Here is a 24,932-nt window from a genome sequence, read left to right on the forward strand (position 1 = left end):
CCACCGTGAGAAGACTACTGATAAAATATGCTTCTGGTAACTGCCAGGAAATTTGATTCAAACCATGCCAGGCTTGTTGGAAAGGTTGTTGCCAAGTTGGCCACCAGAACAACATATGGGCTTTCTGAAGCTGCTTGGAGTTGAATGTGGTGCCTTGATGACCTGCAGAAAATACTTGTATCCAAATACATGTGTCAAAATGATAGTTTTAAGGATAGCATCTCTCAGAAAACACTTTCAGTCAAAAATCAGCTTTCTATCAGACCTTTGTTTAATTCATGGAGAATTTTCTGCTCCAGTGTTTATGTAAAATGCTGGGTCCTTCAAAAAGGATAAGATTCAGGTGCTGAGACAATTTGTGCACTTTAAAACAATTATCCTGGAAATCAAAATTTGTACAATTCTATGCCCAAAGCATTCCTCTTCTCCTCCTCACACGCTGTCATAATCAAATCACATTATCCAAGCTATTGAAAATTCATAACACATTGTTCAGACTTATTGAAGTTACAAATTAATTGAATGGAAGAGCTGAGAAAAACAAATGAAGAACTAGAACAACCACCATAACCATGGGAGAGTCTATCTATCAAGCAAAAGCACCAGCCATTACAAGGACAGTTCATACTAAAGAAGGGTCAAGCCTGCCAGCTTCATGGTCTCTCACTGCAATTTATTGAATGCATACCATGTAGGCTGTAGGTTTCTCACACTTCATGCCTCCTTCTTCCATTCATACTCATTTATGAATATGCAAGGAGACTCATTCACAGCAGACTGAAGACCTGTGATGCTTAATATAAGACAGCAAGTCTTACATATATGAAAGACTCTTCCAAGGTGTCAGCAAAGTTTCCTTAGTTTTCTTCTTAACGCCTCTTTCAAGCTTTCAACATATAGAGGAGTATTTCAAATGACTAAGTGAAACATTATCTGTCTTATCTCAACATGACCATTACCAGCCACAGACTTATCTAACAGTAAAACACCCATGGGAATTCTGCCAGCAGCTGTACAGCTCTCAGGCACCCAAACATACTACCTTGTTATAGCTGCAAGCAAGAGAAACTATTCAGACACAGGCATGATACAGGATGTATTTTCTACATCTGATCCATAGATCCATAATCACATGGCAGGGGATGTAAGCAAGTAGAGAGGATTACTCAGCACAGATGGATTGTTCAAAAGATGTTAAGGGAAAAAAAAAGAGAAGAGTAAATGACTAATACCAAAGTTTATCTAAATTTCAGTTTGACCAGTTCAAAGAAAGCATCAGCTTTGGCAGATTTCATGATCACTCAGTAAAACAACACAGGAGCCATTTAAAGAAGAAGTGCTTGTGTTTACAGCCCCATTCTGAGCAGTTTGTAGGAGCCAGATCTAGCCAAATAATTAAAACATTGATATACAAGGCATATGACTAATCAAACAAGAAAAATAGGGACCACATATAGAGGGCTTTTTCCTGTAGCACTGGATAAATTCATGGAATGGTTTGGGTGGGAAGGGACCTTAAAGATCATCTCGTTCCAAAACTCCTGCCATGGGCAGGGACACGTTCCACTAGACCAGGCTGTTCAGGTCCTCACCCAGCCTGGCCTTGAACACTTCCAAGGTGAGCAGCCCACAGGATGAAATCCCTCTGCTCAAATTTTCATAAGCTAGTTCCCAGCAATAGAAAGCCTTCTTAGAGATAATTTGCACATGACAACATTAGCTGTTGAACAATCTCCTGTGTTGTGTGTATTTCATTTTTGCTATACAGTCAGCTGAATGATACACTAAGTCTAAATCAATTTGTTAATCCAGTTGCACATCAACAGGACAGATTAAAGAAGAGTGGGAGGGGCAGAAAAATATCTTTACATAGTATTCTTTTGGGATTTAAAAATCAAAACACATTCACCTTAGCAGAAAGGCAAATTACAATATTAAACAGCTAGTTTTAGAGTTCAGCATTTTAATTCCTTTCAAAATCAGCATCATCTACTTTCCGGTACTATTAAGTAGATATGGAAATTATTTCCTTAGATACATCTATAACTGAAGCTCCTTGTGCATTTACCATAGGGAGTTAAACCCAGTCAGAAGTAAATGTTGAACTGCACTCTCAATTAAAGAAAAGAGCATTTAGGGCATTTAGGGTGACCTTAGTTTATTTGTTGGCCCCAAAACAAATCTACTTACTATAATTATTCTCATTTTTTTCACTCTCTCTGCTGCTTTACAATGACAATGAAATTCTCTGAAGCATTAAAACCAAAGATACTAATGAACTATTAGCTGTACTTGAGTGTCATAGAAGACAAGCAAATACTGCCCAGATGAGCCCTAAGGCCTGTTCTGAACCCTACATTTTTTGCTTTTTCCTTCTTTGTGAACTTTTCAGTAATGATCATGCACTCTACAGCTGTCACTTACCCTCTTAGGGTCATACTTTACCCTTCCATTCAGAAGTGGAAAGTTCTCACTATGCACTATACTAAATATAATGGCAAGCCTCACAAGCACCAAAGAACCAACAACTTCATGTGAACTCCAAAATATCCATGGGGAAAGGATGTTTCCTGGGTTACTGCTGCTTTCCTTGTCTTTCTGCACTACACTTTTCTGACAAACCTCAACTATATTTGCAACATCTTCCCAGATAAAAATATCATTTCTGGATACCAACAGCATTTTGCTGCAGTATGGATGGTCACACAGAATGGGGCTTCCCACTTCGAATATTTCTAATCCTAGTAACTGCATCATTCTTGCAGTTCCACTGCAGGACTACCACAAGATGGGAAAGCTAGCAATTAGACACTGTGTTAAACTATCACCTTCACCATACTTCCCAACAGCAGGAAACTGCCCCTTTTCCCCATATAGCAGATGGTCCCTGGGGCAAATAAAATACCGTAGTGGGGTTTTATGTATAGCATACATAGAGGCCTTCTGAATACCCAGATTTGGGCATACTGTAAACACATAAAAGTCAACAGAAGGTTGGGAAAGTCTGTCAAAGAAGCTTGGCATCCAAGTGAGACCAAAGTCTTTTTACTTTATGAGTGGTGACAAGTATTGCTGAAATAAGACAGTAAAGTCAGCAAGCATATGATGAACATAGGACACTGAGCAACATTCTGTGCTGCACATTTCAGATGTCATGGGCAGGGGGAGAAATGTCTCACAAAATTAATAAAGAACAACCATGAGTAAAACAATGTTTATATCACCAAGAAATTCAGTCACTGAGCACAGAGAATCACATTCAAGCGAAGACAAAAACTGAGCACACATCTGGTTTATTTTACTGCCTCCAAAATCTGCTCAGGTTTTAAATATCTCTCAGCAGAAAAATTAAACTTTGAAGCTCCAAGTGATACTGCCTCTGCTGTCACATCAGTATGGTACATTTAATCTCTTCCTACCCAACCAACATGCTGGCAACACACGGTACCTTTCTTTTATCTGCTGGCTTCTGAGGCAGCTGTGTTTGATTTTAAGTTGAGGAGGTGAAGACCAAGCAGCACCAGTAGATAAGTTTGTGTGTTTGTACTGGGACTTTCCACACCACAGCTCCTAGTCCTGTTGGCACATTCTCTTTCTCATCATCAAGGAGAGATTTCTGAGCAATATTAGTGACATCATCTGGAAAAAAAAAACCCACAACCAAACAAAATATTTAATCCAAATCAGATCTGATTAACAGGATGCAATGAAAGAAGGTCTACATAGAATAACAAAAAGCAGAAGAAGGCAGTATCAGGCAAAATTACAAGTGTGGCATCTTCTTCCTATTAAGAACACATATGCAGAGTCTAATTCATGGTTTTCTTTGCTAGATGGTCCTCAATGGAAGCAGGATGAAAGCTGCTGAGATACTTGATGATTAGACCAGGTCAAGCCAGATTTAACTCAGTGTAGCTAACATGAAATTTGTATTCCATTTCAACCCAAGTTACTTGGTTTTGGCCTACAAGCTTAAGTTGCCACAGTGGCCACATATAAATTGTCACATACAGACTGGTCACTCTCATAGACCTTTATCAATACAAAGAATATATCAGCACAAGGAGGTTATCATGTGTCTTGCTGAAAAAAAAAAGGACAGAAGTGAAATGAAAAAAAAATGTATTCTGTTCTTCTGTCCTGTACAGTGGAAGTCAATTTCCTCTCTGAAAAGACTCAAAAGAGATGCACAAAGCCTCCATATTGTTTCACCTCACATTTCTTGATAAGATTTCAACATATTTTGATCACGAGGGGAAACACCAGAAGCATTCAGATTTTTGTTGATATGCACCAAATGTTAGTTTGGATGGGAAAATTCCCATGCACAGAAAATAAAATTATTTACAGAAATCAAGTTATCTTTTTGGAGATATCCTTTTGTGGAAAAATAGCACTCTGAAAGCATAATGACTGGAAGAAAAACAAGTTCCTGACTTTTCCTAGAGTCTCCAAACACCTATGGCAGTACCTTTATTTACCCTGTGCACTACAGAAAAGAGTGTAAATGGTCCTCATAGCATGCCTTTTATGTTAAAGTCAGTGATTGAGTACAAATGAATCAGTCAAGGCAAACAAATTTCAGCCATGTCTAGTGCAGATAGGGCCACACAGGGTTCTCCAAAGCAGAGGGCTGGCAGACAACACAGAACTGATCAAGCTCCCTACACTTCAGACAAGAGAGCCTGGAACCAGACAGGAGTACTGTGTCCAGTTCTGGGCCCCTCAGTTTAGGAAGGAGGTTGACTTGCTGGAACGAGTCCAGAGAAGAGTAACAAAGTTGGTGAGGGGTTTGGAACACAAGCCCTATGAGGAAAGACTGAGGGAGCTGGGGTTGCTCAGCCTGGAGAAGAGGAGACTCAGGGGTGACCTTATCACTCTCTACAACTACCTGAAGGGAGGTTGTAGACAGGCAGAGGTTGGTCTCTTCTCCCAGGCAGCCAGTACCAGAACAAGAGGACACAGTCTCAGGCTGCGCCAGGGGAGGTTCAGGTTGGATGTTAGGAAGAAGTTCTATACAGAGAGAGTGATTGCCCATTGGAATGGGCTGCCCAAGGAGGTGGTGGAGTCACCATCAGTGAAGGTGTTCAGAAGGAGACTTGATGGGGTGCTTGGTGCCATGGGTTAGCTGTTTGGGTGGGTTGGATTGGTTGATGGGTTGGACACGATGATCTTGAAGGTCTCTTCCAACCCGGTTTGGTTTATTCTAATAAAGTTTATTCTATTCTGATTTCCATGTGAACAGCACTAAAACATGATGGATATATCAATGACCATGTACACAGTTCAAGCCTTCACAAAAAGCTGTACTTCATGTAAAACACATCAGGCTTGCATTTAACAGCAGCACCAGACCCCAAAATGCATCTCTTAAATCATTCCCTTTGCTGGGAAGTACTGCACTGAATTCTGACATTTGGTTTAAGGTTACCAAGTTGATGCTGTTGTTAGTGGCTTAAAACCCAAGTCCTCAGGGAATAGCTTGCCAGGTTATTTGTTCAATACAGGCAGACATCTAGGCAGTATTTAATGGAGAAAGAGTGAAAAAATAGAAAAGGAATTCTGCATGCTCATTTCCTTAGGGCCAAATTCAGTGCTGTGAGAGAACTGAAAAGGATGAAAGTACAGCTAGGGCCTGAACATGGCAGGAGATCAAAGTGCTGAAACAGCTTAGTCAGCATCATTAAGTAGCACAGAAGGTTGGGAAAAGAGGAATTCAATTTATTTATGCAGCAACAAACCTCCTCGGGGAGAGAGGGAGGCCAAGAGCCTCTATTTTTAATGACGTCAGATACATCTGACCTCACCCTATCTTCATCATTCTTTTTCAGTTGCCCTGTTTGTAAATATTCCAGTATTTTTATAACACATAAAACATTTTGCTGCTTTCCTCTGGCCTTCAGAAAGCAGACTGGGTACATTTGAATCCAAGGGAATAAGAAGCTTTACCCCTGTTAACATGTGAATGTAGAAACATCTGAGAGAAAGCAAGAATTTACTTGTCAAAACCAAGTAAAGACTGTGATCTGAACAACGGGATGACAGGAAAATAGAGCAATATCCACAAGACTCAAAAGAAAACAACTCACAGCTTCAAACTCAGAAGGCATCCAGGCAAGCTGTCTACATTTATAACTATACTTAGGTTTTAGCAGGTTTAGTCACTCCACAATACTGGTCCCTCTAAATGAGAATGCTAGAAAACTCATTGCTAAGCTTAACAGTTGTACTTAAACTCTCTAACAAAGCTGGAAATCAAAAGTACACTAATAGCATTTTCAGCAAGGTGACCTCCCTGCAGAAAGAGAACAGTGTTTAGAAAACTTTTGAGAGGATGAAGCATAGATCTAGAAACTGCAATTTCAAGTTGCTGCAATAATAGCATACATACATTACAAATAGTATAATAATGTGACAATATTTGCTTTTAAAAGTGGAGGTTTCAGTGGCATAGCACACCAATGAGATTAAAAAAAATAGGACTAATTGGCAGTAAGTCTTGCAGAAACCATGGAAAATTTGAAATGGTTAATCATGCCAGTCTCTAGAAGTTGTTATAGTGCTATTCACAACAAATAATTAGCAACCACTGGAAACCTACAACCCAATAATCCTTCAGTAATCTTCCTACAGCTTCTTAAGCAATACAAAAATAACTTAAAATAATTGGATACTTAATTTCTCATTTCCAGTAGCTGCTAAGCTAAATCTACATCTAATGGCAGGGGAAGAAGGATTAAGAGGTGAAGCTGTTGCTGCAGAAATATATCTGCTAATCTACAAACAAACAGAGCATACACCACTCATGTTCAAATCCATTCAGAACTCAAAATAAGCAATGCACACCAAAAACACAGCAAAGAACCACAACTAGCATAGAAATAATTTGGCAAATGAGCCAATGTTTGATAAATTACTAATTTCATTCAGTGGAATAAAGTCACCAATATACTCATATCCTGTAGTTCTGGCAGTGGCTGCTAAGTAAGGAAAGTTGATTCAGTTATGTTCTTTATTATATAATTGCTCTCTAGACAAAAGCTCAGTGTCATAAAAATGAAGGATTTGCTTCTGTTTAGCTGGCAACAGCTTGCAATGCTTCGCAAATAGTTAGGAAAGGCCAAAAAGTATCCAAGTTTCTGTTTCTCAAAAGAATTCATTTTTTCCATTAAATCACAGAATCATAGAATCAAGGTTGGAAAAGACCTCAGAGATCATCAAGTCCAACCTATCACCTAACACCTCATGTCTAAATCATGGCTTCAAGTGCCACGTCCAATTGTTTTTTGAACACCTCCAGGAACTGTGACTCCACTACCTCCCTGGGCAGCACATTCAATGGCCAATAACTCCTTCTATGAAGAACTTTCTCCTCACCTCGAGCCTAAACTTCCCCTGGCACAGCTTGAGAGCCCTCCTGCCCTCCACCCCTCAAACAGCAGCACACAGGGTCCAACCAATGACCAGAGGATCAGTCCTCTGTGGGCTTACCATTTAACAAAGTAAATCTATGCCAGAAATACAAGTTCCAAGTATGCATCTCTCCATTTCAACCCCTTTAAGGGCTTCTGAGTGACATGATCTTGAAAAAGTAACTTTCTCCTGCTTTAGAGAAAAGCTGCATAGCAATTGTCATGTAGGTCTGAAACATTTTTATCTTGGATGCTTGTATGTGCATGTTTTATGTATGATGTATACTTAAATATAGACATATAAGAAATACATATAAAATACTGCTGTGTAGAGAAGACTAAGCAGAAGCCAGCTGAATTGTATCTAAGGAATGCATCCCTTTTACATGCCTCCTTCAATAAATTTTATCAGCAACATGTGCACTTCTGCTGATGGTTGCACTTTCCTTGACTTTATTGTTCCAATGTCCCTAATAAATATGGATACTTAGATGCAGTAGCATGCCTATGATACTTCTCTTTTTCTGCTGCATCTTTGCTGACTGAAGCAGCAGCCTATTTCATCTGAAACTTTGTTTACTGGCAGGTGTTTATAGAAATACATAGTAAAAAAAACAAGGGGGAGTGGGGGGTGTCTAAAGCTAAAGATGTATTAAATGTGAGAAAAACAAAGGGGGAATAAACCCCAGACAAACCTGAAACCAGACAAATAGTTTTCTCAGTACATTTCAGTTCAGCATTCAAATTATAGACAGCAATAAAATGCACAATTTAGTTCATTGTTTCATGCTTTGCATTAAAGAAATTGTTATGCAGAAGGTGAAAAAAAAAAGACATTTGCACTTTTCAGTATGTCAGGAAAATAGATCAGGTGACAATTTGTATGGGCGACTGTTTTTTGAGATAAAGCATCTTCACTGAATGATGACTAAAAAAGTATTTGGAACAATGCAAAACATTTTGAGTTGATGTTTCCTGACAAAAATGTTAGGACAATGTTAATTTAGATACTAAGTTGTTGCAAAGCAAATAAACGTAAAGCTAGTTTACACTTGTGTTGGAATTTAGTTTATTTAATTTTTTTCTTAAAAGTTTAGTAGGGTAACAGGACATTAAATAAATGAATAGGGTCATTCTGCCCCTGTACACTGCACTGGTTAGGTGGCACCTCGAGTACTGTGTCCAGTTCTGGGCCCCTCAGTTTAGGAAAGATGTTGACTTGCAAGAAGGGCAACAAAGCTGGGGAGGGGTTTGGAACACAAGCCCTATGAGGAGAGACTGAGGGAGCTGGGGTTGCTTAGCCTGGAGAAGAGGAGGCTCAGGGGTGATCTTATTGCTCTCTACAACTACCTGAAGGGAGGTTGTAGACAGGCAGATGATGGTCTCTTCTCCCAGGCAGCCAGTACCAGAACAAGATGACACAGTCTCAGGCTGCGCCAGGGGAGGTCTAGGTTGGATGTTAGGAAGAAGTTCTATACAGAAAGAGTGATTGCCCATTGGAATGGGCTGCCCAGGGAGGTGGTGGAGTCACCATCATTGGAGGTGTTCAGGAGGAGACTTGATGGGGTGCTTGGTGCCATGGTTTAGTTGTTTAGGTGGGTTGGATTGATTGATGGGTTGGACGTGATGATCTTGAAGGTCTCTTCCAACCTGGTTTATTCTATGTCCTGTGAGAATGAACCAGCAAAAAACCAAAGGATGGGGATGATGGTTCACTCTGCACAGGTGTGGGAATGAGACAACAGCACTGTGCTGCTGATAGGGATGCTGAGCTTGAACTTTGTGAGCAGGCAAAGTCAAATATGCTGAGCTATGTTCCTGCTGGCAGGCCAACATGAATTTTAAACTCAGCATATGTGTTGATGATGAGAGCTGTGAGGAAGTCCTTTGTGGAAATGTTAGAAACAGGTTTGTGATTGTCTCTCTGCCTGGTCCCTACACTTGTGCTCCTGAAAGGTGTTGTATGCCCCTGTACACTGCACTGGTTAGGCCACACCTTGAGTCCTGTGTCCAGTTCTGGACCCCTCAGTTTAGGAAAGGTGTTGACTTGCTGGAATGTGTGCAGAGAAGAGCAACAAAATTGGTGAGGGGTTTGGAACATAAGCCCTATAAGGAGAGGCTGAGGCACCTGGGGGTGCCTGAGGAGGCTCAGGGGAGACCTTGCTGCTCTCTACAACTACCTGAAGGGAGGTTGTACCTAGGTGGGGGCTGGTCTCTTCTCCCAGGCAACCAGCACCAGAACAAGAGGACACAGTCTCAAGCTGTGCCAGGGGAGGTTCCGACTGGATGTTAGGAAGAAATTCTTCACAGAGAGAGTGATTGCCCATTGGAATGTGCTGCCCAGGGAGGTGGTGGAGTCACCATCACTGGAGGTGTTTAGGAGGAGACTTGACAGGGTGCTTGGTTGCATGGTTTAGTTGATTAGGTAGTGTTGGATGATAGGTTGGATGCGACGATCTTGAAGGTCTCTTCCAACCTGGTCTATTCTATTCCTATTCTATTCTATTCTATCCTATCCTATCCTATTCTATTCTATTCTATTCATAGATATCTGAAACTTCAGAGTGTTACAACATCCCCTATGCACTGTGCCCCTCAGGCTGGCTCTCCCTGTGGCACCGCTATGGAGTGTGGCTGTTTTACTGGAATACTGAACATTCCAGCTTAAGTTCCTCCAGACCTTTATGAACATCAATGTAATTCTTTGGTGTGATCACCACCTGATGACCAGGACTTTAGGCATCCCAGAAACTGACTTTTCTGCCAAATTTGGAGCTGTTTCTGAAGAGCATTTAATGTGAGCACCCTGCTTTAGTGTATAGCATGTGTTACTGTGTGTATGCAAATATATATATATGTAGGATAAAAACGTGTGAGGAGAGGAAGGGAAAAGTATTTCAGACACCCAGGCTTCAGGAGGCATTTTTCTACTTTTAATTTTTTTTACTTTGTGAACAAGATTAGTTTCTTTCATGTATCTTAGCCAGATTTTTAGGGCACTCAGATTTTTACAGCTGGTCTTTCCAGATCCTTCTAGAAAGGGTAGAAACTGAACTTCATGATCTAAAAGTGAAGGCAAAACTCTGTTAAAATATAACTTAGTGAATGCTTGCCCCTCTGTCCAAAATTCTGACCAAAATTGTTCCAACATATTTTCCACAATCCCTGTTTGTAGGTATTTACACCCCAAGAGAGGACAGTGATTCTTTATACTGCCAAGGCAGGCAGGAACACTCACCTAGCTTTTGTTAAATCCAGTTGATGTCAGTGAAGGAGTTAGACAAGGCCTTGTGCTGGCAGTCTTTTAATCAGATCTGAAACACAAGAAGCAATCTTCAAAAGGCCAGCTTATGCTGAGCTAAGAGGACTTGTTCTGGCTTTAATTAGATAGCTATCACCCAGAACATCTCCAGAAGAAAAGGTATTTAGTCCTCATGGCATACAAAAGATACTAATATGATGAGGAGGATGGAAAGAAGTGATAAGGTTTTTGTCTCCAACGGGAAAGGGGGAATTCATTCCCTCTAGATCATGCAGACTGGAGAGCAGATGATGCAGAGGGTATATATAACCTAGCATGGGGAGGGGTGGAGGGGGGAATCAAACAACATGTATTGAGTTTGTAGTTTTGCTATCCAATAGCCTTAGATATTCTTAAGAGGCATAACTTTGGTGCTGCTGTTGAATTAAAGAAGGAAAAAAAAATGTCAAAGCCTTTGCTCTTTCTCTGCAGGGCTTGTTCAGTCTCAGGGACTGATCAATCTGTGGTTGCACAACATATATGGGTCACCTATTTCAAGAAATATCACTAGCTCTTTGCATCTCTGGACACCTAAATACCTTTTGACTGGTAAATGTATTTTCAGTTATAGTGGTAAAATTCTCTTTGATCTGTTGTGAAGCATGCCACTGTCAGGCATGAAATCCTCAGGGTAGAGACATCTGAAGAATTCAGTTTGGTAAATAATTGGACTGAAATTAACAGAGACCTAGAATTTAACAGCAGCATGCTTACACATTACTGCATGTCTACAGCATTCCCTCGGGGTCCTCTTGACACAGTGTTTGGAGAAGGGTTCCATAAAGGCAAGCACCAGAAGAATGTTTGGATTTGGATTTTTTTCTCCTACCCCCCATTACAGTGATTTTAATTGGAAGAAGCTTTTTGTTCATTTAAAACTGTTGTGAAGTCCCTTACTGAAAGGTATCAAGCAGTTCCTGTTTCAATTGCATTTCTTTCTCTTCAATTGGACCTGCTGAGGTTTCTGGGAGAATGACAATTCTGTCACCTCCTCCTGCAAATAATTTTAATGTGCTGTCTCTGAGCAAAATAGCCCTTTTATGAGTAGGTGGAATAATATGCTAGCTGGATTCTGATCTTTATTAACTGTTAAATCTTGGTTGAAATCTGGAGGAGAGCAGTGAGAAGCACAGAAGTTGCAGGTGTATGTACATGTGCCAGTCCTATGATTATGATGAATTCTTTACTGAGCACAGAGGGTCCATGAGCTCTAGAGTTGCTCTGTGAAAAATGTGGGGATTTGTAACTTTGCTGTCAGAACTGAAGCACTTACTAATAATATACCTGACATCAATGAGATTGCTCAATTTGTGTCCTAGCAGAGCTAATGGATGCTCTTAGGTATAGAAAGTGCAGGATTTATTCTGAGGCAGGGTGAGCTGCTGACATGCAATCCAAGCACTCACAACTCAGCTGCCCCGAGCCCTGTTCACAGTTTCTTGCTGACTCACTGGGTGACCTTGAGTATACCTCATCTCTCAGCTCATGCTGCCTGCAAAGGAAAAGTACGAGCACTGACCTGTATAGTAATTCATGGATGTCAAGTGCTGTGAAACTGCAGATTTGATGTAAACTATTTGTTTTGTTTCAAGTTTTATTAGCTTTATACTCGGCACTGTGTGTAGGTTATAAAAAGGAATACAGAGATCTATGTGTTGAGGGACAGAGAGGAAAGAACTGGGGTAGTGGATGGATAACAGTTTGTAGATGAAGCTTCCTTGATTTCAGAGTATATGCTAGTTGATAGTGCAACACTTACTCAAAATTAAACATTATAATAATGAAAGCTCAGGCTAAATTTAAAAATCAAGTTTCTCCCAACCTATTGATAGTTCTGATTAGACCAGGTATGGCTTTTGGCATGCATACATGTCTGTGCTTAAGAATATACATCCTATGGAATTAGAAAGTGACAGCAGCATTATTTGGCACTGCCTCTGTAATGGGTTTTTGACAAGTTATCCATCCCTTCATGACAAATAATCTTATCCTGTTCAGACAAAATATTTTAAGCCTTCCAAATCTTTGACCTGTTTCAGACAGCCACTGGTGTATTTATTTTTTTAACCAACGCTCCTAAATATTGAGTTACAAGAGTTTGGAAAAAGAGACAAAAACTCAAATGAGTGGGAAATGTAAAGGAAATTCTGTGATCCTCCACGATCTTTGCAGCATTGTAAAGCAGAAGCTTATACACTTCCAGTTGTTCACACCATATCAGCTTCCAGCTGGCAAAGATCCTTGGCATTGCACTTGGATCTCATTTTGGGTGGAACTTTAAATGTACTAACTTCAGATTTTCTCTTTTTGAACAATGTATTTTAAGACTGCTAGTACCTGTAGGCATCTGATTTTTAAAGGGAAGGCAAGAAAGGTTTTGTGTCTAGCTTGTCAAAAACCGCTGAAAATCGAAATGCATATCATGAAGTCTCTCTGTTGTGACTGCAGATTTCTTATCAGTATGCAAGGGAATTTAAAGCAACCACTGTTATTTGGAGCAGTAGTCAGGTGGCAGTTTCCAAATTCATGCTAAAAGCTGATGTGAAAATGTCTTACTTTTTATTAATCATACCAGAGTCAATTAAGCTAAAATCATAAATTCTAGCTTTTGCATAAGGAGTTTTCAGGGTTAAGGTATAAGAAACAGACTCCAGGTTGTTCAGACTTAGGAGTCCAGTTGTTTCTGTACAGGGTAACTCAGATGTATTTGCTCATACCCATATAAATGCTAAATGAACACCATGCATGTTTATATACTGCAAAAGCTGCTGAGGCAAAGTAGCAAATAAAAGAACCATATGTGAGAGAAGCTAAAAGGCCTGAATAGCCTAAGAAGTCTTGCATTAAACTTATGTTTAATAAGAAGCACCAGTTGAGAAACAGGAGTTCATTCCAGAAGCTGAAACATTTGTCTTTCCATCACTTTGGACATACAAGTATGTGTAATTGTATTATTCACAGATTGCATTGGGTTGGAAGGGACCCTCAAAGGTCATCTTGTCCAACTCCCCCCACAGTCCACAGGGACACCTCCAACTAGATCAGGTTGCCCAGGACCACATCAAGTCTGATCTGGAATGTCTTCAGAGACAGGGCCTCAGCCACATCCCTGGGCAACTTGTTCTTGTGTTTTACCACTTTCATTGTAAAGAACTTCCTCCTGATATCCAAGCTAAATCTACCTTGCTCCAGTTTACATCCTTCATCCTATCACTGCAAGCTCTTCTAAAGAATCTTTCCCCAGCCTTCCTGTAGGTCCCCTTCAGATACTGAAATATAGTCATAAGGTCTCCCCTGAGCCACCTTCTCTCCAGGCTAAACAGTCTCCATTCTTTAAGCCTGTCTTCGTAAGAGAGGTGCTTCAGCCCTCTGATCACCTGTGTGGCCCTCTTCTGGACCTTCTCCAGCAGCTCCACACCTCTCTTGTGTTGGGGGCTCCAGACCTGGACACAGTACTCCAGATGAAGTGTCACCAGAGCAAGGTAGAGGGATAGAGTCACATCTCTCAACCTGCCAGCTACATTTCCTTAGATGCAGCCTGGGACACAACTTAGCAGGGGCAAACGTGTGAAAAATCCTTGTCAGGCTTTAAAACTGCAAAAATTCTAATAGTGAGGAAGAGAGTTAGTCTATGAGTAAGCTTCTATTTCCTTTGAGGGCCAGCCTAGTTGGTGATCTTACATCAGCAAACTCAGTCACTCAGATAATGCAGCACTGAATGTTATGTGTGGGAGTAAAGAGGAAAAATAGTCTAGTAAACCTTCATTGCTCTAGACTGTCTTTGAATAAGCTGTATAAGAGCAAGACAAAGTAGCTTCTATTGCTGGGTCAGTCCAGGGCACAGAAAATTATGCTGAGCAGCTAGAAACTGATCTGGAAGCAAAATTCTGCCAATAAAGAGTGGTGGCACATCATCTCCCTTCATTCTTACCCCATTCAAGGGGTGAACCAATTGAGCTTGGGCAAGCTGAATGCTTTGCTGGTGCAATACCAAGCAGAGCAAGGGGCATCAAGCCAAGGAATAAGAATTGCATAGAAATGCTTTTGAAGCCAGTGCATGGCTGGGAAACTTCCCCTGGATCTGTTTATCAGGCAGAAAAGACTGTACAGAAAGTGTGTTGAAACACAATAGCTAGGTTTTGAGCCAACTCAGTGGTGTTCAGGAATATCCAGCATGTTTCTTGATTCACTCAACAACTGACTGTGTAAAGAGAGAGCAAGCAATGTATGTTGGGTACAAGTGTTTGGTGCTGACATGTTCTGCCTGTCACCATGTTAAGTGCCATTCACAAATGACTGTGCCTATGCTGCTTTTACTCATGTATAAATACATACTTTGCTCTGCTGGAAATCCTAGGGAATTTGGTACTAAAGCAGCTGATCATAGTCTTTGAAACCAAAGACTGGAGGCAGGAATGGGAAGACACAGCTTTCTTGCATGTAATTTGTGTGTCTGAGAAATAGAAGTCACAGTGACAAATTATAAATTGAACTAATATCACGGATATAAAACTCTGGAGTAGAAAACAACCTACTGTGACAAAATGTCATGAGCTTTTCTGAAAGAAGTATGCTTGGGTTTGGTTGGGGTTTTTTTTGGTGGGGGGGGGGTGGTGTTAGGGGTTTTTTGTTTGTTATTTATTCTTGAGCATTTGGTAGTATGAAGAAGCCCCTTTCCTCTCTGCTCTTGACTGTCAGCTAGAATAACTTCTGAGAAAAAGCCAGTGGTAATGTGTATGCCTACTACAGGGCATTTGCCAAGCAAAATTTCCAGCAACCACTGCAGAGAACTCACAGATGTGCTCAGCACTATATTCCCAAAGGAACTGCCTCCTATGTAGGTCATGCTTGTCACTGTTTACCATGTTTTATGCTTAGTCATTTTAAAACCAAAAAGCTGTTAGGCATTAGAGTGGTAACTATCAGCCTCTGTACCTATCACCTAAGGGGTATTGGGTGTGTTCTTTTTGGTTCAGCATGGGAGCTTGTTACCAAGAGAATGAGGAATAAAATCCTCACTAGGTTAAGTGGGGAGCAGATGCTAAAAGAGTAAGAGGATAAATACTGTGAGGAAGAGGTGAAATCCAGTAAGACTGGTTAACCAGGGACAGAGAACATAAAAGAAGAAACCTAGAAAGATCTATCAAATCTGAGAAGTCCTCTCCATCAGGAAGGCAATTAAGAACAATCTGAACAATGTCATGCTAGTGGTGCTTTCTCTATCCCTCCTACTCGTATGAAGGACAATGGACCAAGTAATAGCCAAACAAAATTTTATTCCTTTACAGACTTTGTTTCATATTTCTCAAATGTCTCTCCACTAATTTAAGGCTCACTTAAATGTCAGGCTAACATAATTTGATTGCTTAGAGGAGTGTCAAGGCATTGTTAAAGGGCAACAATCTCATATTCACTGCGCTCACCTTAGTCACCATACTTAGAGCACTTTCAGTGCATGCTTTAATCACAGCACTGCACAGCAGGGCTTCTTTCTTTAAAGGACAGCAAGCAGCCAGGGTACCAAATTCCAATATAAACCACACTCCATCTCCTGAAAGATTTTAACTGACTGCTTTAGAATTGCTTGTATGAAAACAGATGATTGAAGCCATTCACATCACCACTTTGGCTCACACACCTACGAAAGAATCAAAATCTTGGTTCTGTGAAACAGACAATCCAGAAAATACCAACTGAATTCAGAATGTTAAGAATGTCTCAAAAACCAAACACCCCAACCACAAATACATATTTTTCCCATGGGCTGTTTTTAATATTTTCTGATTATCAACAATTACAAAGAAATTAAACTACATTTTATGGCAGGAATTAAGTTTACCCCCTGAAGTGATGGGAAAATGAAGAAGAGAGTCCACTGTTTTCCTATCCTTGCATATGCTTTTGTAAATTTTATTACCACATGAATGACAACTCCAGAATAACCAAGAACTAGTTATTTACAGTTCGATGAGCTGCAAATCAAGATGCAAGCAGCACGGGCAGAGAAACAGCTCCAAGGGTTTGTTAACTCAATGTGTTCTGAAAACTGCTGTACATGACATGCCACAAAACACACAAATAGGTGTGCTCACAGATCCTGGTGTGTTTGTAAGGAAACACCGAGTAGGTTTGGAACATAAGCCGTATGAGGAAAGACTGAGGGAGCTGGGGTTGCTCAGCCTGGAGAAGAGGAGACTCAGGGGTGACCTTATCACTCTCTACAACCACCTGAAGGAAGGTTGTAGACAGGCAGATGATGGTCTCTTCTCCCAGGCAGCCAGTACCAGAACAAGAGGACACAGTCTCAGGCTGCGCCAAGGGAGGTTCAGGTAGGATGGTAGGAAGAAGTTCTATACAGAAAGAGTGATTGCCCATTGGAATGGGCTGCCTGGGGAGGTGGTGGAGTCACCATCATTGGAGGTGTTCAGGAGGAGACTTGATGGGGTACTTAGCTGTTTGGGTGGGTTGGACACGATGATCTTGAAGGTCTCTTCCAACCTGGTTTGGTTTATTCTAAATAAAGGTTTATTCTAAATAGAGTAAGAGCATCCAGGTGAGGGGAAATGTTTGCCTTTTTTTCTCCTTTCACATTCCTGAAATCTAGTTTTTCTGCAGTACATCTAGACACAAGGCACTGACAGGTGCTAGGACTCTTCCACACATTTTCCTTTTCCAGGATGAAGCTGGTGAGAATGAGCCTTCCTAATACGACAGGTAGTCAACTCACAGTTCATAGCTGGTGGGAGGCAGGTTGTTGCTGAATATCTGTAATGGGAAGTTATTAAACAAAGCCACCATGTTGACAAGACTGACTCCAACAAATGTACTTTTTCTTTTTGATCCATGTATTAAAACAAAACACAACACAAAACCCACAAACAACAACACAAAACCAAAACCGGTTAATCCACCAAGTTTAACAATGCAGTGAACATTATGTTAACATTGGGGAGTTCAGAAAGAACATTTTTGGGCTAATCACTGGATTTTTATATTCTTTGTCTGTCTGGATGAACCAGGTCTTAGTTATCTGTGTAGTTCAGTGAGAGGGTCCGCATAGAAAGCGAGAATGAGTCTCAAATTCAATCTTAAAGGAGCAGCTTAATATTTCTTCTCTTTAAGCATCAGTTGATTATACAATTAATAATTGAGAAATATTCTACTGACTCCTCTGCAATTAGTCAACTTTGTCAGTGGCATAACTTCTAAGAAAAATCAAAGCCAACAGACAGTGTGTTATAAGTAAACAGGCATTGCTCTGAGAGCAGCAAACATACTTGGCTCAACACAAGGCATGAGCAGCTTTATGATCTGGTGTTTCTCTCTGTTAATATAGAAATATACACATCAAAACATATGCCTAAACAACTCCTGCTCCACCAACATCATTGCTGCACCCATCTCAGAGCTGGGGGTAAGACCCTCAACCAGCCAAGATACCACACAGAAGAGCTCAACCCCAGTAAGGAGACCCAGCCAGCACCCATGGATGATATTGGAGTAGTCATCGACATTGTTCCTACCTAACCGGGGGGCCACCAGGCCCCCCGGCCTTTGTTGTCACCACCACCATCACCCAGTGTGCACCAGGGGCACTCACCAGTGATGAGAGGAGGATCCTCCAGCCCAGATGGGCTCAGCTTAGGGCTTCTGTCTTTCCTGGCAGGGATTAAATAGGGGAGTGGGTGGGGAGGGCCAAGTGCCCACACCTGGGGTGGGAGGAGACTCCAATAGAGCACAGGTGCTCTGGGATTTGAGGGGAAAAAGGGGGTGGGTGGGGTTGAAAAGGGGCAGAGTGTGAAACCAGTATTCTTGAGAAAGAATGGATATTAAAATAACATTCAAATATGAATTACTGACTTTTAGTAATTGCTAGATGCTTAATATGGCTAGTTTCAGGATCTTCCACTACTCTTGGATATTAGATAATTTATTGACAAACCCAAACATGATTTTGATAGGCCAATATTAAGTACAATAAACAAAAAACCCACACAGCTTCTTCTAAAGTAATTGTATAGCTATCATCTCAGCAAACTCTTTATCTCAACCAAGAGGGGTTTTCTGGGGTTGTTTTCCCACCCATCTGTCTGGGGGAGAGGGCTTGCTTCTGAGAGCAGGCTGTGTGAAGCCAGGACACTGCTAGGCTGAAGATGAGCCAATAGGTTTAGTTGGCAGAGTTGAACTCTCCTACAGCTAAACAGGAACAGTCCATGCCACAATGAGCCCTGTGGTCTCTCCTGTCTGAGTCTGGAGACAATAGGAGTATGAGATGGAAACCCTTTGTTCTACAGGCACAAGTGCATGAGTTACAAAGAACAGTAAAGAGAAGAGAAAGTTGTTTCAGAAGGAGAGCTGCACTGGTCTACCATGAGTGGTTCTCTGGTCCTAGTACATGGGCATCAGATCCAAATTTGAGTAGGGGAAGATCTGGATGAGGCACGTAGTGCCACAGTTTAGTTGATTAGATAGTGTTGGGTGATAAGCTGGATTTGATGATCTCAAAGGTATTTTCCAACCTGGCTGATTCTGTGATTCTGATTCTGTAATATGAAAGGTGTACCTTACTGGTCTTATCACTAAGAACACCATTTCCATGCAGCCTTTCTTAACCTTCTCAAACATCACCTGCAATCAGTACTGTAAAATTCTATCAATGTCTTAGTACTGCAAAATCAACCAACACTATCACAACAACTCATCCTTGAACAGCAGCATGCAGGTAGAGATGTAGAGTGGATTATTACCCACATCCTTCCCTTCCCAGAAAGCCTTCATCATTACTCCAATAGGATACAATTCATGCTAATGCTCTTGAAGCACAGAAAGAGTACTCCTGGGAAATACCTTGACTGTGAAAAAATAAAATACTTAGCTAATAATAGACTATAAATGCAGAATTACAATAGAGTGCTTCTGTAAAGTGATTTTTTTGTTGTTATCAAATGTGGCCTTTGAAAAGAAAAAGGAATGCTTCCTAACTAAAAAGTTTCAGAGGCAAGTAAAAAAGTGTTCTTTTGCCACACAAAATCACACTGGTAATTACCACAAGTAATTTCATTCCTACAGTACATTATATTTAAAAACCAGGCACCTGATTCACAATGTTTTTATACTTTAATTTAATGTTTTTCTTACAGATATACACAATCCAGACAAAAGGAAAAGACTATTGAAGACCCTATTTTCCATTCAGATTACGCTGCTGCCTTTGGGCAGTACATAAATCAGAATGTGAATAATTTTGTTACTTTCCTGGCTACACTGAGGACATTAAAAACTTTGTTATTGACTTTTGCCCTGGCAGTAGCAAAATAATTGTCATTGTAAAACCCTAGTAATTCACATAAGAAATTCAGAGCAGGAGCAGGGAGGTCATTCTGCCCCTGTATACTGCACTGGTTAGGCCACACCTCGAGTACTGTGTCCAGTTCTGGGCCCCTCAGTTTAGGAAGGATGTTGACTTGCTGGAATGAGTCCAGAGAAGAGCAACAAAGTTGGTGAGGGGTTTGGAACACAAGCCCTATGAGGAAAGACTGAGGGAGCTGGGGTTGCTCAGCCTGGAGAGGAGGAGACTCAGGGGTGACCTTATCACTCTCTACAACTACCTGAAGGGAGGTTGTAGACAGGCAGAGGTTGGTCTCTTCTCCCAGGCAGCCAGTACCAGAACAAGAGGACACAGTCTCAGGCTGCACCAGGGGAGGTTCAGGTTGGATGTTAGGAAGAAGTTCTATACAGAAAGAGTGATTGCCCATTGGAATGGGCTGCCCAAGGAGGTGGTGAAGTCGCCGTCATTGAAGGTGTTCAGAAGGAGACTTGATGGGGTGCTTGGTGCCATGGGTTAGCTGTTTGGGTGGGTTGGATTGGTTGATGGGTTGGACACGATGATCTTGAAGGTCTCTTCCAACCTGGTTTGGTTTATTCTAATAAAGTTTTGCTGTATTTAAACAGAGCTAGACTTGATTTCATCCACAGAACTACTTTAAAAAGCAAGAGCAACCATCCTGCATCGCTAGAAAGCATCAACTCTAGCTCTGGCTGCTCCTTCTACAAGGTGACTAAGAGCTGAAAAAACCTGTCAGCAAAGCAGTGATGATAGTCACAGATGATCAGGTTGTGAAGTTATCAGAACTATTAGGATACATCCAGAACACTGTATGTGAAGGGAACAGACCCACACATTTAGAAGAGGTGCTTCGCTTTGAATTCTCTTTGAAACAAGAAGGGAACACTCAGTTTTTTTGCAGAAGAGTGAATTGCATGTCATTAATTTATGGACCAGCCTATGCTTCATTCTTGGTGAACAACTCTCAGCACTATAAAACCACAAATACAAACAAGAGCTGCTGCACCTCAAAGCACCCAGTGACTTACATGAGCACTGAACTATTTTTCATTACTACTTTTTGACTGGGTATGGGGCACTACATAGCAAAGCCAGGCTCTGCTTTTCAAGAATAGCCAAGTTACTTTTGAAAAACAGTGATTTGAAGAAAACAAGCCAAATCCAACCCTAGCAGAAGAAAATATGCCTGGAATCTTTATCTGGGACAAGCTTTCCTGTTACACAATGCAAGGCAGACAGAGCAGCTACTGCAAGACCCAAGGGCATTATGCAAAGCCATCTACAACAGAATCAAGACTAAAATTAAATGGAATACCTGACTGAAATTTTATTGCCAGAATCAATTTATTTCTTCCAAAACTGAAGAGGTCTGAAAAGACCTAGCAGACATAAAGCCACTGGACAGCTGGAGACAATGCAGTCAAATGAACAAAATAGTTTTTCTTCATTCATTTTGCTTATTGCTAGCTACTCTAGGGCACTTAGAGGACTATGTATGAGGGAGTAATCTTGCACATCAGAGAATCATAGAATAGTTTGGGTAAAAAGGACCTTTAAAGATTATCTTGTCTAGTCCAACCCCACTACAGTGAGTGGGGACATCTTCAGGTCACTCAGAGCCCCATCCAATCTGCCTTTGAACATTTCCAGGGATGGGACATCTACCACTTCCCTAGCAGCTTGTTCCAGTGCTTCACCACCCTCATTGTAAAAAGTGCCTTCCTTATATCTAGTCTAAATCTGCTCTCTTGTAGTTTAAAACTACTTCCCTTTGTATGAAATAGTTTAGGGATGAAATTAAATAGTTTAACTTCCAAAATCACATGAGACTTCTGTGTTATGAAACAGAAATGCTACATGACTTACCTAAAATGCTTCAGTACCACAAAATGGTACCATGAGTTGGTATATTCGCACAAACTGTCCTTCAAACTCAGAGAAACTACAGAACAAAGTACATCCTCATTTTTCTGCTTCTGCCTCATAAATTAGAATATTCATCTATGCTCTGGCCATTCACAAGAATAGTCAGAGTATGGTGATCTACAATAATGTTTTAGAAGTGCTAAATGATGTATTTGTTCATAAGGCCTGAGAACTTACTACTTTGGCAGCATCCTCTCTCCTGCATGAATTTAGATGGAGAAGGAGAGGAAAATTTTCCACTATTAGATAAATATTTCTATATTCATGACCCACAGCCAAGAACTTTTCCTTTGGCAAAAGCATCAAATCAAAACAGCAATGTTCCAAGCAGATGAATGAGTAGTGCAAGAAGTAATTGAAGAATTATTATTGTTAAATATAATAATTAATACATATTTCTTTCTAAATCATTCTAATTTGTTAGAAGTGATTAATAATTTATGCCTAAATGAAGTCCTGCTATGTGATGTGCTTGTGAATTAAAAAGGAATTAAAATAATTTAAAAGGAATTACAACATCATTATTTTCATTCCTTCAGCAATGGAGTTAATGTGGCTGTGTCAAGCAGCACAAGAAATCTGTCATTTATTATCCTGCAGAAAGCCTGCATTGCTGTGGCACATTGACAGAACAGTTTTTGCCTTCCTGACATCACAACATATTAGAAGATGCTTGCATAACTAGATATGCTGGTTTACAAGGGGTGCCTTGGCTTTGGAGGGCATTCCCAGCCTTGAACTAGGTTCTGCCTTGCTTTCTGAGGGACCCTGGAGACGCTCAGCTGCCTGCACCAAATTAGGAGAGAAACTGCATCACAGCATCACTTCTGTATTTCTTTAACTAAGATTTCCTAAGATGAGCATGTATACTTATCACAGCTCTAAACCCTCCTTTTTAGTTCAGCTCCCCATATCTTTTTCTTTAAAAAGTGAAGCAGGTGTCTGTTGCATCTTTAGAATGCAATTGGAAGAGCAGGTTGTCACAGCCCTTCACACAATTCTAATGACTGCAATGCTTGCCCATAAAATGACTGATTCATTATTCTCTACTGAGGGCACCAAAGATTAGTCTAGAGATCCAGGATCCTCCCAAAGGGCCAATAAATCTTTAATTATTTTATACAAAGTGACCTAGTTTCAACAGGGGATTGGCATTCTATAATATTTTGTATGAGGATTACTTTGGATGTGAACAAAAGACTTCTGCAGCCACAGAAGAGGACTCTTCCTTTGGTTGTTTTTCTGAGGGAAAAGAATATCCAGAAACTGCATTTCTAAAGGCAGACAATTTACCAATGTATGGTAGCTTGATGCACCTGCTGACTGGGTGCCCTTTGGGAACACTGAAGGTGCTAAATGGTGGTGTGCAGTGTCTGGTTTAGCAATGAAAAAATGGAAGCCATCACTTGAGAGCATGAGGATGTGAATTGAAACTTGCAGCTGAAGCTATGAGATACCCAACAGAGTTTATGAACAAAGTTTTAGTACTCCTTAGGAAGATGGAATTGTTTCAGTTTCAAAGACTAAATACCTACCTAGTAATAGTGTTTATATATGCAAATACTGAGTAAAATTTCTTGTGAACTGGGTTTTTTGTAGACCTCTGTCTTGCTCACAACTATCAGGAAAAGCTTTGTGAAGCAAGGGGGTGTTATAAAAATAAGGCAGTAGGTCAGGAGGTGTGCTGGAACGTGTCCAGAGAAGGGCCAGGAGGATGATCAGAGGGCAGGAGCACTTCTCCTATGAGGGCAGACTGAAGGAGTTGGGGCTGTTCAGTCTGCAGAAGAGAAGGCTCCGAGGTGACCTAATTGTAGCCTTCCAGTATCTGAAGGGGACCTACAGGAAGGCTGGGGAGGGACTTCTCAGGATCTCAGGTAGTGATAGGACTAGGGGGAATGGAATGAAGCTGGAAGTGGGGAGATTCAGGCTAGATGTGAGGAGGAGGTTCTTCACCTTGAGAGTGGTGAAACCCTGGAATGGGTTGTCCAGGGAGGTGGTTGAGGCCCCGTCCCTGGGGGTGTTTAAGAGCAGGCTGGATGAGGCTCTGGCCAGCCTGATCTAGTGTGGGGTGTCCCTGCCCATGGCAGGGGGGTTGGAACTCGATGATCCTTGTGGTCCCTTCCAACCCTGACTGATACTATGATACTATGATACTATGATACTATGTTCATTAAAAGTGAGTATCTATCTTGGCATTCTTTCTGGGAAAATGTAATATATTTTCAATCAAAGATATATAGCATCTATACAATATTTTTCATTGCATTTATCCCCTGGAAATAGAGCCATGCCAAGGTAAAAGACTTTCACCATTGTCTCTCCATTTTCACTCATTCAACCTTAAGAAGTTTCTGAAGTTTTATTCTTAAAGCAAGAAACATTTATAGCAAGAATGCTGAGCCAGACATCAGATGCAGGCTCCATCATGTAGCAAAACCACCTCAGTCTTCACAAGTAAGCTAATATTTCACAGTAAAAGGTCATGATTGAGCTAATACTTCACAGTATTAGCTTCAGGTTCATCTGTATGGAAGTTATAGCACACTGCTGTCATCGCTATCACCTGTTCTGGTTAATTCAACAAAAATGCAATTATCTGCTTAGGGTAGCTCAGATCACTGTATGACTGTGTCATACACACAGACTATACTGCCATGCTCATTAAAGTGGATCTAATTCACCATCATCCTTATGTGCACACAAAGGAAACTCTTTCAGCTCATTGGATGTGACTGCTTCCTTATGAAAAAGATAAAAATCAGTCTTTCCTTTGTGCTCTTCTTTTCTGTAGGCCTTCTCCCCCTCCCCCCCTTTAATTTTAGCTTTTTTTAATGCCTGTTCTCCCCTCTTTCCACCTTACAGCTGCAATTTCATTTATCTTATTTATTCCTTCTAGTTCTGTGACCACTAAAATCAGCTTTCAATTCAGGTAATAACCCAGTATGTT

The 24,932-nt window shown here is 40.9% G+C and overlaps 1 protein-coding gene across 12 annotated transcripts in view; it reads right to left on the reverse strand.

Moving 5' to 3' along the window:
- Window positions 1-24,932, reverse strand: part of JAKMIP1 (janus kinase and microtubule interacting protein 1) — a 122,803-nt gene that overhangs the window by 77,062 nt on the left and 20,809 nt on the right. For 10 of the 12 annotated variants that reach the window (XM_068149512.1, XM_068149513.1, XM_068149514.1 and 7 more), the window contains exon 2: window positions 3,449-3,639. The gene's annotated coding sequence lies outside the window, so the exon portion shown is untranslated. Of the gene's footprint in view, window positions 1-688; window positions 872-3,448; window positions 3,640-10,650; window positions 10,727-24,932 lie in introns of those variants that run through there. The other 2 variants (XM_068149503.1, XM_068149511.1) reach the window with 2 other exon arrangements.

The sequence above is a fragment of the Melanerpes formicivorus genome, unplaced genomic scaffold, assembly GCF_026170545.1.
Source record: "Melanerpes formicivorus ecotype bairdi unplaced genomic scaffold, bMelFor1.0.p_v2 SCAF_18, whole genome shotgun sequence".
Taxonomy (NCBI): Eukaryota; Metazoa; Chordata; class Aves; order Piciformes; family Picidae; genus Melanerpes; species Melanerpes formicivorus.